The sequence below is a fragment of the Pocillopora verrucosa genome, chromosome 9 (genome assembly GCF_036669915.1).
Source record: "Pocillopora verrucosa isolate sample1 chromosome 9, ASM3666991v2, whole genome shotgun sequence".
Classification (NCBI taxonomy): Eukaryota; Metazoa; Cnidaria; class Anthozoa; order Scleractinia; family Pocilloporidae; genus Pocillopora; species Pocillopora verrucosa.
In genome coordinates, this window is record NC_089320.1 from 6,289,067 (window position 1) to 6,306,786 (window position 17,720).

The 17,720-nt window shown below is 38.8% G+C and overlaps 1 protein-coding gene across 5 annotated transcripts in view; it reads right to left on the reverse strand.

The window, feature by feature from the left end:
- LOC131789197 (uncharacterized) overlaps window positions 1-13,890 on the reverse strand; it is a 57,133-nt gene extending 43,243 nt beyond the window's left edge. For 2 of the 5 annotated variants that reach the window (XM_066172109.1, XM_066172106.1), the window contains exons 1-3: window positions 6,751-6,820; window positions 5,043-5,101; window positions 4,344-4,386 (exon numbers count right to left, since the gene is read on the reverse strand). The gene's annotated coding sequence lies outside the window, so the exon portion shown is untranslated. Of the gene's footprint in view, window positions 1-1,551; window positions 1,602-4,343; window positions 4,387-5,042; window positions 5,102-6,750; window positions 6,821-10,463; window positions 10,496-13,124; window positions 13,245-13,719 lie in introns of those variants that run through there. The other 3 variants (XM_066172112.1, XM_066172107.1, XM_066172108.1) reach the window with 3 other exon arrangements.
- Between the last annotated feature and the right edge of the window lie 3,830 nt (window positions 13,891-17,720).

The following is a 17,720-nucleotide window of genomic DNA, read 5'->3' on the forward strand; positions in this document are numbered from 1 at the left end:
AACAGAGATGATAAGATCCACTAAAGATACTCTTCAAAAAACCTGTGCAATAACTCATTTATTTCGTGCAGATTGCTCATTGTAATAAGAGACTTTGATGCTCTCGATGAAAGCCGATGCAAATCGAAAACTGTACAAACTCGATAACAAAGGTTTTATCTTGTTTGTACTCTTACTTTCTTACCTTGTCAATTGCACAGCTTGTTTCTTTGTTAAGTTCAAAAAGCAATTCACACTTACACATGAGAAGTGAACTTGAAAATAAAAGAATTTAATTATGAAAAAGCTGGCTTCAGAGCAATCCACACGGGAAATGATGCCATGCCGGCTTGTTCATTTCTTGGCGCCGCTTAATAAATGACGCGACAGAATATTCGACGCATCAGTGAAATTTCTTAGCTAGCGCTGCCTTGAGTGAAAGAGTAATTTCCCGTTTCAAGCGATTTCTTAAACTCAGTAAATCTCGAGATATCGATTTGTTTTGAGAACAGATTTTTACAAGTGGTATCATTCTCAATGAAACAGCGGAGGCAAAAAGTGTGAAAATTTATTAATTGTACCCTAAAGGATATCATGTCAACAAAAGCAATAAAGGAAATTTGTGTGAGTCGACGATTTTCATTTGTTTTTGGGTGCGGGTTATCTGCTAGTGCGGGTAATCTGTTGAAACTTTTTCCTCGTTCTTGCAAAAATTGACCGATGCGGGTAATCTGCCGCGCGGGTAAATGGACAGAAATTACGGTACCCTTCAATATCTCTTATATTTCTCTAACAACATTCAGCTCAATCGGCATCAGACGATAGGATCATCGGGCGCTCTTTTTGGGAACGTAAAAAAATTAGCTAAGCAGCGCGACTTGTTTTTTTAGGTCTGTTTCTTCTATCCGATATCTGACCTTTAAGTTCCTTGGATTATGGTGTTTGCTTTGGTTTTAAATTTCTGCAATTATACCTTACGAGAATAGAAAAGAATACGAGTCATGTGATCATGCTCCCTAGCGTGTCATGACAGACCTTTGGAAACAGAAACTTTGAAACGGTAGTAATGGAGTAGAAAGTGAAAGCTACACTCAGCGTTCCTCGTACGCCCACGCTTCGCCTAAAGCGATTAAATGTGCCACATGAAAAATAAAATTTTTGGAACCTTGCTGTTATCCACTTATTTTTGATAGTGATCGCGCAATGGGTCTCATCAGACTTCCGGTATAATTCGTGATCAATGCCCAAAGCCATTTGATAATCGTACTCTACTTTTACTTCCGCATGTGACGAAACTCCGATGATGTAGCTCCAAACCAGTCTTAAAAACTGCGCTTTACATCGATTAAATGAATGCATTTCTTAATCAAGAGGTTACTGATGATGTCTATCACTCGATCCTCTCTTCGATCAGAAATCAGAAGGGAGTCAATACAGATGGAAACTATCTCGCTACAGCAATTTTACTGTCTGCGGTAAGTTCTACTAAACTGGTCTGCAACTGATAAAGGTTCAATGGGACGTTTGCAGAAGAGAGTGATTCATACGAATGGCACATTGTGCATCACTTACCAACAGTGTTAGCCCGCCTAAAAGTTCGGTCTCTCTGATTGCTTCACCGAAATACGACCACCTGAGCACTCTTCAAGCAACTGTGAGCAGAGGGGGGAGGGGGAGGGGTTTCAGTTTCCTGTTTCAGTTTGGGGTCAGTTGCTTTTTCCGGTAACGCTTTCTCGAGTTATATTCGGGTGAAATTATCTTCTTTGAAAAATTTGCTCTTGCTTATTACATCAAATTGCACTATCATCATGTTATAAACTAAACACTAAACACTAAATCATGTTATAATAAGTTCGGGTATAACGCGCACTGTCATGGTTGAAACAGCGTGCTCTATCAGAGTATAGAAAATAGAGCAAGAGAGTTAAAGTTGTCACGCCATCTGCCAATTTGTAGTATGTCCGAACATTTTCCAGACTTCTCTTAAGCTTTTTTTCGTTAATCACTCTGGCTTTCTAAAGGAAACGCCCGAGTTGAAATTCCGGCTTTGTCCTTTTTTCGCTCAGTTGTAAATCGCTTTCAAGTCCTTAACACGCATGCACCACGTATTGACTCTGATCTGACGTATGCGCGACGTTTTGGCTGATAAGCACATGGCATGGTGTAATGGCGGAAGAAGAGAGGTTTTTGCGGTCCAAAATCAGCACAGATACTATGTATGATACACTCAAAACTCATACAAAATATGCACTTAGCATTCGCGGTAGACAAACACTAATGCAGGCACAAAAAACAAAGTTTCTTTTCAACAGAAAGCCCGAATGAACGCAGATATGCGTCTAGTTGAAAGTGAAATTTCGGAACAAGCGAGCCGGTAAATAACAACAGAAGAACCAAAGAAAGGTCTGTAAACATGCCAAGCGCCGTAATTGACGTTAATATAACATGAACAGAGACGAAAATCCTCAAAGAAAAACGAGAGGGACACTCTGAGTTTTGAAGGTTTTCACGCTCAGTTAGATTACAAGCTTACTTACGAGAGAGAAGAGAAGACCAGAAGAATGCAGATAGTGTGCAGTAGAGTAGGGTCAGAACTCCGCAGTTAAGGAAGAAGTATCCAGTGAGAGTCAAAGAGTGAGAGCCTAAGATATTACACAGAGTTACACAGAATGAAATGAGTTTGTATGTAACTGGCATTGTGTACTGGATAACTAAGTAGTTAAAGAAAGCACTGGTGCGTTTCTTGTTATAATTTTTTTTTCGTCAGTGGAACTTACGTCCATGGAATAAAGAGAACGAGTGTTTCATTCTTGCTAACTGAACAGGAAATTCCACTCTGACCTTGTAACCTTGATTTTTCTTTGCGGAAGGAAATCGTCATCTATATACTAAATTCTGAGTCAGAATGTAACAGAGAGGAAAGACGACGGACAATTTATTCATCTTTTGTCTCAAATCTCCACTATTGAGTCTCTTGACTGAGATGGAAATAGTCGTTTCTATATTCCACTAAGTCCTTTTCGCCGAATAGTCGAAGCTCTCTGATACGAATATACTGAAGGGACGGAGCAAAGTCACGGTGTCCTTATTAAGGTGGTGTCTTTTACTAGAGATATTCCTTTTACGAGGATCTGCAGACAGTTATCAGTACCTCGAAGCTAAAATTAGGCATACAGTACATTTTGATTCAGTAGTTTACGATACATCATGACACATTGTTACCTACCAAATATAACGCAACGAACCATAACGTAATATTGCACTTAACAAAGTAATGATATACTTCACTTAATCATATCTCGATAGTTGACTCTGAGGAGCAGCAAACGGTGACGGTGAATTACCTCACCAAAACCAACTCACGTCAACTGAACAGCGAAGTGTCCGCACTAAAAATACTAAGTTTATGTCGCTTTTGTTCTTTGGTGCCGAGATTAAGGGTCTGTTGTACGCATTAAAGCTACTTATATTTCCGTTAAGTATGTATGTGAGAGTTTTGGTTGGATACTAGGAAACCTTAGAAGTTGTCCGTGGTAAGAAGATACCCGTAGTGGGGTTATACTGTACCAGACGAAAAATAGGAGAAGAGCTGAGAAGAACGATCAGATCAAACCAGTCTTAAGTTTCAGGTACTGAAGTATTCAAAAGTCATCATCTACAGAGAGAGCAACTACTTACTCTAACTATCACTCAGTTATACATTCAAACAAATGTAAGATTCGTTATGATAGGAAAAAGTTGCTTTTGAGTAGGCAAAAAGGAGAGAATACGTTGCTTAGTGATCACGCGCTAAAGTAATCCATTTATCGATGTTTGCTAGTGATTCCATTTGTCTTAATTAAGTAACTGAAGACCTTTCAGGTGGAAAGCATTTAGTTTTTGACTCTTTCTTCTCTAAAAAACTGCCTGTACAAGCTTGTTTTCGCAATTTATTGTAAAGTCGCCATAGCTGGTGCTAAAGGATAAGCGGAAAACCAGATGACTTCAAATGACGCAACTTATGACCAGCCGGGAAGCTAGTTAAGTGAATTGCTACCGGGGTGCAAAACAAATATAAATCACCGTCTCACGAAGGATGCAATTAATTTTCCGCAGTCTCATTCAGGTGTCACTTTCTTGTGTGCTTGTCCCACTATGAGACACGATATTGGTGATTATCAAGAATGCCATTACGTCGCTTTTCATGGACTGGAATTTTAGGTAAAATATTTTAATTGTATACGACAAAATTCTTATAAGGCTCAAAACAACGTTGGACACCATTCCCTTCAAGTTTTTCCTTCTCATTGAAGTAGATTTAGACAATGATGATTGGATTTATTCCATGCGGAAAACCTTGAACTGGGTAATTTTAATTAGCTTACCTTTTTTTCGCAGTAGTAACTGACAATGATATCCGGTATGAAACTGTAAAAACAAATTATGGGAAAAGATAACTCAGCAAGGCGGAAAACTGAAATGAGCGTTGCTTATCAATGCAACGGTGTATCAGTATAATTTAAGAATTTGTAAGAATTTGTAAGAATTTGTAAGAATTTGTAAGAATTTGTAAGAATTTAAGGATAAGGTAGACCTTCAATGGCCGATAGCTCTCCTTTTTTTCACGTCAGATCAAACATTACTATTTAACTACAGTTCTCAAGAAAACAAATCTGTAAGTTAACAAAGCATTGGGAATCTGGGGTGAGCAATCGTCTTATAAAGACGACAGCGACCGATTGCTGTATCAGCTGATCAACTGGGGAGGACGTTTGTGGTAGTGACGGCTTGTATTGTGCTGGACGTATACCGCGGAATAGCCAATTTATCAAGATTTGAACTAATGATGATTCCCTCGAAAGCAGTCAGTCATTTTTAGGAGAGTAGGAAAAAAATCTCAAGTTTATTTTGCAACATGACTTAAAACCCTGTATTATCTAATTATGTTTCTGCACAGTCTATCCAAGAATTTACCATAGTGTCACTTTGATTACACGAGTGCGTCTTTTTTGAAAAAATTCTTGGGGTGTTAAAAGTTAAATAACAGCCTTGAAATTTGGCCCGAAGATTCCCACGATACTAACCAAAAACAAGCTGTGAGGAAGTTCCGTTTCCCGTGACTGATTTCCCGGAATGACCAAACCTGACAGAACAATTGCAAAGCAACCAATATTAAATAAAAAATCCACATAAGATTTTGAGCATTAAACCATTATCACTGACATTGTGCAGAAGTTTCATAAGTGTGGTTAAATTCGGCTTAAAGAAATATCGTCCGCTTCAAATAGAGGTGCCTCACTCGATTTACGACTACATCTAGCTAAATCGCGAAAAAATTTGGGGGAAAACACATTTTAGAAATAAATTGTCCATTGATATACAGTTTGTGGCGTGATAACATTTTTTTTTTCGCAAAGGATACCAGCCCGTGTAAGTTTTAGTATCCTTAACTAGCGATCAGGAGCTCTCTCTAAGGGTGAAGCGCGAAAGTGTAGCAGCGCTAAAGTCGGAGAACAGACTAACGTGGAAAAAAGAACTCTTGATACAGTTGAGACAGGGGTCGCTTAATTTTATGGTAATGAGTTTCATTTCTGTTGTTAATCACGACATGGCTGATAAATTCTTGTAATCAAAATTATATGGGCCAGCTAGCGTGGTTCATATACCCAGCATTGTGATGTAAGATGACGCGTTTCCGCGTATGACAAAGAAGAGGAAATTTCTTTTTATACAACATCGAACACACGTGTTGAAAATGTCATAGGGCAATTATTGTGTGTTTTAGCCGCGTGTTATCGAAAAATGAAGTACTTTGGAAGTCTGGCGAACAGTCAAGAAGCTAGAGTTGCCGTCGGCTACGTCTCGAGCAACTCTTTTGCATACTTCTGTGTGCTTATTATACAACCCTGACGCCCATTAATCCGGTTTCTTTATTTAAGCTCTAATGAATAGGAGTGTTATTTCTCTAGATATTTCGTGTATGATTATGTTTTTAAGAAAAGCATTTTTAATTGCGTGAGGATGTGGTTTTGTGCATCATGATGATGTCAGAACCTAGGAAATAGCGCTGAGGCATTGATAACAACCGCTAACAACGAGGGGCGGATATTCACTGGTCCCTAAGGAGCTGAACAATTTTTCATTGAGATTTTGATCTTAAAATCCATAAAAAAGATATTTGAAAGGTTTGTGAGATTAGCTGTCATTGTTCAGGCGCATAGTATCGACAGGCGCGCGCTCTTTTTGGTCAAAGATATTGTCATAATCTTCCGTTGAATCAGCCTACGCAGGCGCCTGCAATCAGTGAAAGAACAATTTATATGCTGGTCACTACTTGTTTTCTTTCATATCAAGCAGAATTTTCCTTGCATTGCAGTAGTTTGTTTTATTGGTAAAATGGACTCCAGAGGGAAAAAGGGTATTTCTGTAATCGTACTATAGTCCTTTCGTCCACAAAACAGTAAGAGAAGTGATTATCATAGTGAAGACGTTACGATATAATAAAAATTATTCATACATGGCGGTAGAAATGGAACAAGTCATTCGTCCGAAAAATATATCTCATTCACACTTAGAGGCGGTTAAGATTGACGAGCATCGCGAAGGATCACAAACGAAAAAGCCTGCGTTCAGGGCGATCGTTGGTGGGAAGTGCTGTAAGACGAATCTTAGAAAACCATTAGACGGCTATGAATGAGGCCTTTGAATATTTCACTAAAAGGAGGCATCTCAGACCGATGCATGATGTTTTTTCGCCTTTCTATACCGTTTGAAGAATACAGCACAGCTTACCTTTTGTAAAACGCTTCATATATTATCACGACCTTGATACCAAGAAACTTCAGCACGTGATTCATTGATTGATTTTACTGCATTATTTTAATTGAATCGCTCTTACTCTGACTTTGTATTTTCATGCGCGCACATATAAATTTCATGCGCGCACGCGTAACTTTAAATAAAGGCAGACTGCTGTGACAAGGCTCTTGGAATAATCGTGTCAAGAAATTTAAGAATGCCCATATTTGAAAGCACTTTCTTATGTTATGTCTACATAGATGCATACATACACAAATACACATATTGTAGCAATACGTGGGATCTATGTCAATGGAGTTTAAGTACGTTTTCGTGGCCATAAGTGACCATAAGTCACCCTTGCTCAACAGTAAGAAAACATGTGGGCTAGCGGTTCATTTCCGTTGCATCGAACGTGCAGGAGATTTCTAAAATTAGTCTTATTGTTACTGAAAAAATGGCACGACAGGGACACGGGTCAAATAGATCGTTTTATCGGGGGAGGCAAACCATTAGTACTTAGGGAAGGGTGGGATGCAATCAATCAGTACTCAGGGAGGGCTTGGAAGCAGACTGTTGTTACTGAGGGAGGGGTGGAAGACGAACAATTAATACGCATGGAGGGGTGGGAGGTGGCTATATTAGTAATTGCCACTGATTAACGGAGTTTTTAATGGATGATACAAATAATTTTGAGCGGTTTTTCGACTATTTTAATGTCAAACTTTTTGCGCTGGGCGCATGTGAATGCGAAACTGCCACCTAAACTCTGTATTATAATTAATTGTTTCTGAAAATATTGCTAATCCTCCGCTGTTGAGTCACGCGCATGCCTTTAAGTCGACTTGTTCCAGTGCTAAATTATACTTACTGGTTATCACGAGTCATCCATCAGTTGCTTCATGTTTCCCTTTGCGAGTACAGTATATCATTACTAAATTTACCTATGATCCCCTTGTCACTGATCTTATCCGGACGGCAGAGATCCCGGAATTTCCGATTCTTAGCTCTTAACTTGGCAGCATGGTATTTGCAAGCACTATCGCAATTTTAAGGTTTGCACTTTTACTATAAAAAAATTGTTGGTACAATCGTACAAAGCAGTCTTCTCTCTTTTATACACAAATTTCCCCACTACCCACGCACTTTATTTAGGTGTGGTCTGCAGTTAGTAGACACTTATCAAGTTTGACTGTTTCAGAAATTGGAAAGAGATTTCATGTTCTCTCAAGTCAATGCGAAATAAAGAAGTCGTTTTGTCATTGTCTAAAAGAGGGCTTACTGTACTTTACGAAACGAGACGGTAAGGTAAGGTATATCTATAATCTATAATTTGCACTTGTGTGGATTTAATGAATCAATGCATCGGCTATGTGAAAGGAAAATTGCGCCATTTAGCCATGAAATGCAAACCTGTTATTTGGAAAATGATCCAGCGATGAAGCTGTGCTGTTCTAAGTATATCTACAAAGTGAAATGCGTGACATCACACTCAACTTTAGGCATGAGTTGAGTGTATCTTATTGGGAAAAACTGCGTATCTGAAAAGATAAGTTGTTAACTTGTATATTCCACCTGAAGATGGCCGAGAGCCAAAACGATGTATTTTAAAATGCTGAATCAGTCACGAGTTCAAATTGTTTTCTTTTTTTGTAAACAACATTTATTACATATATTTATTAAATAACTAAGACATTAAACAGCAAATGTTTCCGACGAGGAAATCTCGGAAATTTAAATTAGTGTAGTCCTTAAGTAAAAACGAAATGTAACAAAGTAAGGCGTTGTTTCGAAGGTAAGTAAACTCATTTTTTTTTTATTTTGAAACGTAACAAACAGCACCAGTATCGACAACAATGTCTAAAATACCTAAAGTATCTTCCACTCGTAACTTCTAACAAACTTTTCACAGATTCATTTTTGCTCAACAAACCTAATCCAAGACAGAATTGTGTCCTTGGAAATCCATGAGATGAAGAAATGCCTTACGAAGTTCAATTTGTCTACACGAAAGCCTTAAGACTAAAGAAAACAAGATTTGATCAAGGTAGCTTTAGATCGTTACCTATGCTCACCTCCATTAAACATGTGACCTTTTCACCAGAAATAAAATATATTACGCTGAGCCATTTCACGCAACGCTACACTGTTTGTATGTACTCTGTACCATTCTACATTACGCTGAGCCATTTCACGCAACGCTACACTGGTTGTATGTACGCTGTACCATTCTACATTAGTCTGCGTACGCTGTGCTATTCGACATTACTCTGAGCCATTTCAAGCAACGCTACACCGTTTGGTATGTGCGCTGTGCTAATCGACATTGCGCTAAGCCATTTCACGCAACGCTACACCGTATGTGTGTACACTGTACCATTCGACATAACGCTGAGCTATTTGACGCAACGCTACACCGTTTGTGTACTGTATTGCAAATGAGTGCTAAGCTATTCGCAATTGAGTTAGTCTATGACACAATTTCATGTTCCAACTCGACATAGGCAACTAGACCTTTTATCATTTGGCTAAACTATTCATGTTTAGGGTGTTCTGTTTCATGAAGGAAAACTAAACCGTCCATAATTTGGCCATGCCATTCCTTTATTAACTATGCTATCCTGCAGCCGATCCTTAGACCAGCTTTGTATTTGCTGATCTGTATGACATCCTTGTATTTTTGGTGGTGACGGCCGCCCATAGCTTTCCGCACGAGTAACTAAGTTCCGACATAAAGGTAAAATTTCCGCACAGCCCCATACTACATTATGCATTCAGTTCTTGGATAGAGAAAACAACAACAAAAACAATACATTGCCATTGGGAAAACAGATTTGTTTTACAATGATACTATGGGGCTGTGCGGAAATTTTACCATATACTCATTTTTAAATCGACTTCTTCCTTGGCGTTGCCGTCCTAACTGCTAAAGTTCCCTAGTGCCTCAAAAGGGGACGTGCAAATCTGAACTTTTAAATATTTTCATATAAGACAATACGAGGTTAGGTTGAGTAAATTGGAAGAATGGGTAAAATTTCCGCACAGCCCCATACTATTATAAAACAAATCTGTTTTCCCAATGGCAATGTATTGTTTTTGTCATTGTTTTCTCTATCCAAGAACTGAATGCATAATGTAGTATGGGGCTGTGCGGAAACTTGTATATATTTCTCTTATTACGCCGTAAGTTGACCTCAGCATAACTTATGGAGCGGCGTTGATTTCCAAGTGGAAACAATAATAATCTGCTATCTGGATTTCTTTTCGCGGGCCATGCAAATTTTGATGATTTCACGTTGTTATTTTGCGGTGGACGGCTAAGAAATGTACATAGTTTAAGACGCAAGTGTTTAGCTATTGTTCTGTTCATCAAATCTTTTGTTTTGCAACGTCGTTTCCGTCGCCGTCGTGGTTTGCTAAAGGTCCTTATTATAGCTACAGGAAGGGTAACACAAAGAACTGCACTAGGAACTTCCATCTCTGCAGATAAGTTGCAACTAAGTTATTAAAGAATCTCAAAGTTACTCTCAAAAGTTCATAAAGGTCAACCCGTTAGATGAGTTACAGATATAAGGAGCTAAGCTCAGGCTTGAGTGAGGTACGAGCGGGCAAGCCGACATTTTAACAAACTGAAAAAAAGTACCAAGGATAATGCATGAAAAATTGGAAATTGTATTTCCGGAATAATAAAAAAAAATAGTAAATACCTCTTGAAGATAACCTTCGTTGGAAGACACCGGTTTCATTCTATCACGCCTGGAAACGGTCTACTGAAGTCACGGTGCAAATGCTCGTTTATTTAAGGGTCAGAATATTGGGCAATGGGCCGTCTCGAATTACATCCGCAAATAGTTTTAAATCTTTATAAATTCCCCTACAAGTATTTTCCTTTAAAAGCTTTGAATACTGAAACAATGGTCCTTCGGCTGAAGTAAATATGACAAAGAAGGCCAGAAGTAATCACGTTTATCCTTACTTTGAAAATTTTAAAGCTTACGTTTCCTATTTCCTCATCGAAGCAATGCAACCGTAATTGGTAATGAAAACAATCATTGTCACATTACCTTAAAAGGAAGTGTAATGTTATAGCCGATTTAACTGAAGATTAGTAGATTCTTAACAGTATGTCGGAAATGAGACTAAAGAATCTGCTATGTTCCGAAACTTCACGTTTTATTTTATAAAATCAACTTAATCTCCCGCTCTCTCTCACCGTTCTCTGTCCCACGCTCTGGTCTCTCTCATTTTAAATATATAATATGATCCTATTGTTCAATCATCTGTCACTTATCGCAAAAAATCAACCGGAAATCAATTAACGCTGAATAATCTCTCACAAGTATCTTGACTGCTGCAATTCAAACATCAAAAGTATTCGTTTTAAAATTATTTGAACTGGGTTAGAATGGAATCGATTGAGCAGATGGACTATCGGTGAGTCATAAGAATGACTTACTTTCAAGTCAAACGGGTAAATGCAACCTTGACAAGGAGTGAATTCACAGTTCTCACGGTTCTCACTGTCATCTAAATCATTCATGTGTAATATGAATCTTAATCAAATAGGATTGAGTGGTTGTGTGTCATAATAAAACCAACGGCTCGCGATCATGGAAGTCCATCAAGGACATAGTTCTTTCTCAGAAAGTGAATGGACCCCTTATACAGTAAATGGTTTAAACCTTGTGGTAACATCTGCACGATCAAACTACACTTTCACACAACCCTTCTTAATGCTTAGCACTTACACCGTCTACACAAGATCTTTTACTTTCTTTTCTTGCCTTCACTTTCTCTTTACAATACTAACAAGGTCCGTACTTGACACGTGTAAGCAAGAATGTGAAGTCACCGGATAATGCTTATTATACTGAAAGTTGGTTTATTTATATACTGAAACAAAGTTGTTGTTTAATTTTGGAGTACTGGTCGTGGTAAAGGTCGTGACAGATCTGCGCCTGCACGTGTGCGCACAAGTTCATCAGTAGTCTGCAGAAAGGGCCTTTATTTTCCATTTTCAGGCGAGTGGAACAGCATGAAGAATGAATAAGCAAAAGTTTTTTCCGTTTTCCTCCACCACAACGTCTCATTCCATTTTACACTTTACCGAGTGAGATATTTCAAACAAATATATGATGTAAATACTAGCCTACGTGTTGCCGTACCCTCCCCCCGCCTAGTGTGAAACGGAGGCGAGGCAACGTCTATGCAAACCTGACACTAACATGTTCCGTGACGTCACTCTTTTGCATTATGATTACTTTTTATTGGTTAACCCCCTTTATCGACTCTTTCGTCAATTCTGCTTGGCTAACAAACTGGTGAACAAAATGCTTTCATGGTCAATTTTTCAGACAACAGCGATCTACGAGGAGGTTTAAAGGCAAGTTTGCGCGACTTTTGGGATAGAGACCTTTTTAAGGCTACGATATCTCCGTTTCGTTACCAACTGGCTATGGAAAATCTTTAATATATCAAGCAGCGCCAGTGATCGATCCCCTGTCTTCTCTAGACGAAACCGGTCACTATATTTATTGTGCCACCCGTTAAAGCTCTCAGAAGACCAGGTGCACTATTTCAATGTACTTGGGCCAAGAGGATTGTCTGCCTTCAACTTTCAGTCTCTTTGCGAACGGTGCTGCGAAGCTATTAAATTAAAGCTAGCTGTTTCTTTCAGCGATTCTTTCGAGTGAGAAAAGAGTCGCTCTTCACCATTTCTTAAAGAAATCTGTGAAAACCCCGAGATTCAGCGGCAAATGATGGAACTTTTTTCGATGACCGTAGCACTGCTTACAAATACAAGCAGAAACCGCGTCGACGTTAAAATCTAGTTTCGTCAGTGCGGTGCTAATCGAACATCATCCTCTTCTTACTCTATACCAAAAATCGTCATAATCTTTTCCTATATCCTTAAAGCAAAATATATATTTGTACTCGGACGCTGAATTGTAAATTTACCCGAAAAATGGAAAATAAACTCACTTCAATGTTGTTGTTTATCTCGATAACCTCCACGCTAACACTAGCCACTTCGTAAAAAATTATCGTCAAGTGACGTTATTTTACATTAATTAGAGTGACGTCACGAAAAACCATTCGTGTCAGGTTTGCGTAAACATTCCTTCGCTTCCGTTTCACCTTGGGGGGAGGGTACGGCCACACGTAGGCTATGTAAATACGCACGAATAGGTACCAGTAAATATTCAGAGAAACCAGGCGGATTACAAGCGTCAAGGATTTCAGAGGTAATTCTGTAAGTCGCTTTATCCTCATAAAGCTGGCATAAGCTCCAGGTTTAAAGGATCATTATGTTCACTAAACCAACTGTTAAAAGAAGAAGAAGAAGTCTAAGAGAAGGGTACAAATACCTTAAATTTGCCGCTCTTATCTTGTGATGCAGCCAGTCGATTTCTACTGATTGACTTTTTGCCAATGAAATGAGTAGCTTGTAGTTGCCAAAGTAAACTTTAGAACTTTTCAGCCGTCTTCTGCAACGCACGAGACAAAATTTAATTCAGTAAAATGCTTAGTTTGCTTCATATACATTTGGCTCTATCAAACTTTGAAAATGTTCCTTATTCAAAGCAGGTTTTTTTTCATTAAAAAGTAGCAAATTAAGAATAGAATTTAGAAGGAATATCACTCGTATCTTTAATAATGATTGAATCGTTTTCTCGCACGATTTGATAGCGGGAGCAAAGCAGAATATCATGTTAAACTCTCACGGCCAGTGGCAAAAAAATTTTTTGGGCATAACAGAGAAAGAACTCAACTTCATGGCATGTGATGGCGAGGTCACCTCTAACAAGCAGAATGTTGAGCGGCAGACGCGATTTCAATTCGATCTTAGAGCTGAATATGTCAATTTACGAGAACAATTTTTACAATTCAATAATGATATCTTGAAATTCAATGTATACATCACTTCAAGGCACTAGGAAAGTAAATTCACAAAGTTAATACCTGATTGCACTGATTCGACTGGATAAAAGATGTGGATCGCAAACGTCGCATCAGTTTTGAGAAGATACGACTCTAAAATTATGGTTGCGTCGTGAAAGTAGATTCAAGCGGTTTTTTCCTGTACAACCTGACTACAGGTCACAAACCAACCGGACTGAAACCCCTTTGCGTGATTCAGCACAACACGTACCAGTTACGTAAATCCACTCAAGCTTTACTTAAACTTACCGGATGTGGCCCAAAAAACTGAATGCTACCAGGAGCCCATTACAGTAATGGGCTTCTGATTCTACTGAATTTGTTCATACACGTCACGTCAAGAAATTATTAAACTGCATATAATCTCTTGTGCACGTGTCTTGCTAAACGATTATACGCAAAATCAATAAAATTCTGTAAAGAAGACCACGCAAAAATACTCATTAAAACCTAATTAAATCGACGGAAATGAGAGTGCCTCAATTAAAGTCATTCTTAACAACTAGGACTTTATACTAGGACTTTTCAAGTGATCATAAAGTGCAGTTTATAATCTCTTAGACTTTGCTTGCACGACTGCAGACTTTCGTTAAGTTCATTTAGAGACGTAGAAGGCATGGTACTCCTTAAGCAAGAGCTCCGTTTAAACCACAGTAAAAAAAAAAAAAAAAGCGTTCGACACAATTGTTCAGGACCGTTCAGCCATTATCAGTGCATGTTTGCGCAAGACTTTGTTTGGCTTTGGTGGAGGCAAAAAGCAAAAATTAAAAAAAAAAACACATATCTCTTTACGAAGTGTTGCGAAATTACTTCATGACAATTAACATGTTTTTGCGAAGTTCATGACACTCCATTGACAATCTCGAGTAGTTCATTCGAGTGATTCAGCGACTTTCAGAAAAACCTCTCCAAAATTGGTTAATATCACTCAACCTTATCCCAGTTCTCCACAAGGGCAGAGATTTCCTTTTTTATTCGAGGCTTTTGAATTTTCGCCAACAAAATACGTGCCGGTGTGCAGCCCAAGGTCACCGATAGTGGCCGTAGTGTTTTTTTTGTGTGTTTTTCAGGAGAGCAGAACAGCGTTAAGAATGTTAAGACACGTTATTGCATGGCTCGTATCTCGCTCACCCTACCCCTTGCTTGCCTAAAACAGAGAAAATTACGTCTTTCCTGCAGACTAGTTTATCGAGCGAGAAATTTCAAACAAAATTGCGCACAAGAGGTCGGAAGCAATGCTCTTACACGCACCATCTTACTGAAGCGAGCATAAGCTTCGGCTGCAAGGAGGCAATATACTCATGAGATGTTTGAAAGACTAGGGAGACGGTTTTGCCACTCTTACCTTGTGACGCAGCGAAGTACTCTGAGGATTCCCACTGATTGCCTTTCAGCCGAAGGAATGTTAACTACCTTGTGCCGGGACAAATAACATTTACTTGCCAAGGTAGACTTAAGCCATACCTTCTTAATTTGGAGTTTTTCCAGCCGTTTTTGGCCCAAATAAACGCTCGCTCGCAAGTTATGTCTTGGCAACGTTTACCAGCATAGCAGGCCTAATCCTGTTTGCAACGGGACAACGGAATTACAGATTCAATCATGATATAATATTTTCTTCTTGTTTCTCTCGATTGGCCGGCAGTAATAACAAGACTTTCTAACTTATTGCGATAAATGTCATAATCAAACCGGGTTAAGGAAGATAACAATCGAGAATTGCGTGTAATGGCCATTTGAATTTTTACCTTGAATCATGTAAAACGAGTCGAACGGATAGAACCCGCGGAGCATCTAACATAATGGTATTTTAAATTCTCACGGCCGGTTGCTATACGGAGCGCCAGAATATTTAGTACAAAGGATTAATTGAACTCTATGACGATTGTCAGCTTTACCGAGCAGAATCTCTGACGGAAAAAAGCGATTGGAGAGCAGAATATAGTCAATTCCCACAACCTCGGGAGGGAGATTTAGTGTCCGTCACAGCAGGGAATTAGACAAAAAATTGTTTTGCCTCTAAACATATAAAATTATATGTAACTACGTACACATAAAGCTTTTAACGTGACCTTACGGATAGTAAAAAGATCCAGCCGCAAGCAAGAAATTCTCAAGTTCCCACACAATTAAAGAATGGTTTCTATATTTTCCTTTATCGTTTTGTCGCTTTATATCATGTGAGTAAGGATTTTGGATGAAGTACTTAAGTGTCTGCTATAGAGAGAGAAAAAAACAAGTAAAATGTCGAGGGGGGAGGGGGAAATGAAAGTGTCCGTATTTTCTGTAATAGCGAGAGTCCGTATTAACGGGAGTTTTTTCCAGTCGTTTTTTTAAGGCGTTTCGACGGAGGGTTGGTCCTTGTCCGCATTGGGGGGTGTCCGTAACAGCAGTAATGATCTTCCTTATTTCCTTTTCCTATTCTTTGGGGCGTTCCTTTTAACGAAGAGGTCAACTGAAATTGTCACGTACTTAGACTTTCACTCAACAAAACGAGCATGGTGGCGGGGTGATTCTTGGTCACGTGCTTCTGATCCAATTCAAATGTATATCAACCGGTATACAATTGCGCAGTTGTTGCTCACGCTGATTTTGCCATATGATTGTTTGAGGGAAAGTCTAAATATATAACAAAGCATTTTATGTATGGTCCCTCGGGAAACTAGTTGGTTTTGTTTTCCCGAGAGACCTGAGAAACATCAGTTAAGTGAAAAAAAAAAACCATAGCGATAAGTTTCGCTTTGAATCACAACTACGTAACATATCACAAAATAAATTATTGCTTACCAACGTAAGCGGGTCTTAATTACTCTATCGACAATTACGGTCTAAACTTGTCTTCTATTTCAAAACCGATCTTTATTAAACGAAGTCTCATCCTGAACTGAAACATTAACTACAATTTTCTATCTAAAAAGCACTAACGCGGAGGCATCATTCTCACCAGAAAATATTTCGGAGCCTCTCTCGGAGCGCTAACATTCAGCTTTCACGGAAACGATTGTTGATTGGATTTGTCAAATTCTAAGTCTGATACGGCCATCGATCGCCGGAAAGGAAGTTTAAATAAGTATGTCCTGAAGTTATACTTTAAACTATCTTTTGTGCTCAGACTGCACATTGACCAATGTTTATTTACAACGTAGAGGAAAAAATTTGGTCACACGTGCGTGACATGACGAAACCAACGTGTAACATCTCTGATCAAATACTCGAATCTTGTTTCACAATAAGCGTGCGTGACGTGACTCTCCGATTATTTTTCAACTCCTATACGAGTGCCAAAGAAACATCTTAGACTCCTTGTATTTTCAGAAAAAGAAAACTTAAAATGCACGCCATTGTCATAGGAGCCCGTTTACGTGACAATGCAAATCTACGTAAGGTCACTTAAGCGTTGAATAAGCACTAGCAGACAAAGTCCCTATTGCGCCACGATTGCACAGTGGGCAAAAGTCAAAGCCGTTTTCATCACTGTACTTTACACCCGCCATTTATCACCACCGCGGTACGACTGTCTTACTAAAACGACCGGTGGAATAAGTCCATCGAAATAAATCGTTGTTCATTCATAGTGATATATTTCACATTAAAAAAAATTGAAAAGCTTGGAACACTAACCCTATTTATTTTCATGACTTCATTGTCGCCTAATTAGGAGGTTGCAGAACCTCTACACGACCCTACACCCCCTCAGAGGCGTTGTTCTGGTTCATCTTGAAAATCACGTTGAACGACTGCACCCTCAGCAAAATATGATAAGTTGAAAGCGTAATCATTTATTGCGTTATCTAATGCAACTTTCCTCCACTTTCATCAGAGAAATTTCTCTCTTGCCGCCTCAATCAGCGAGCAGGTAAATTTGAATTATTTAGGTCTGTAAAGTAAGGTAGAAAATTTTCTAGATATTGAAGTCTAGCGCAGTCTAAACGATTACATTAATTATACTGAGTTTATCAGAAGCTGCGAACAAAAGATTCCTCTTGGCGTCATTGCCTTTTTTAAGCCGTTAAAAATGGCCTGAG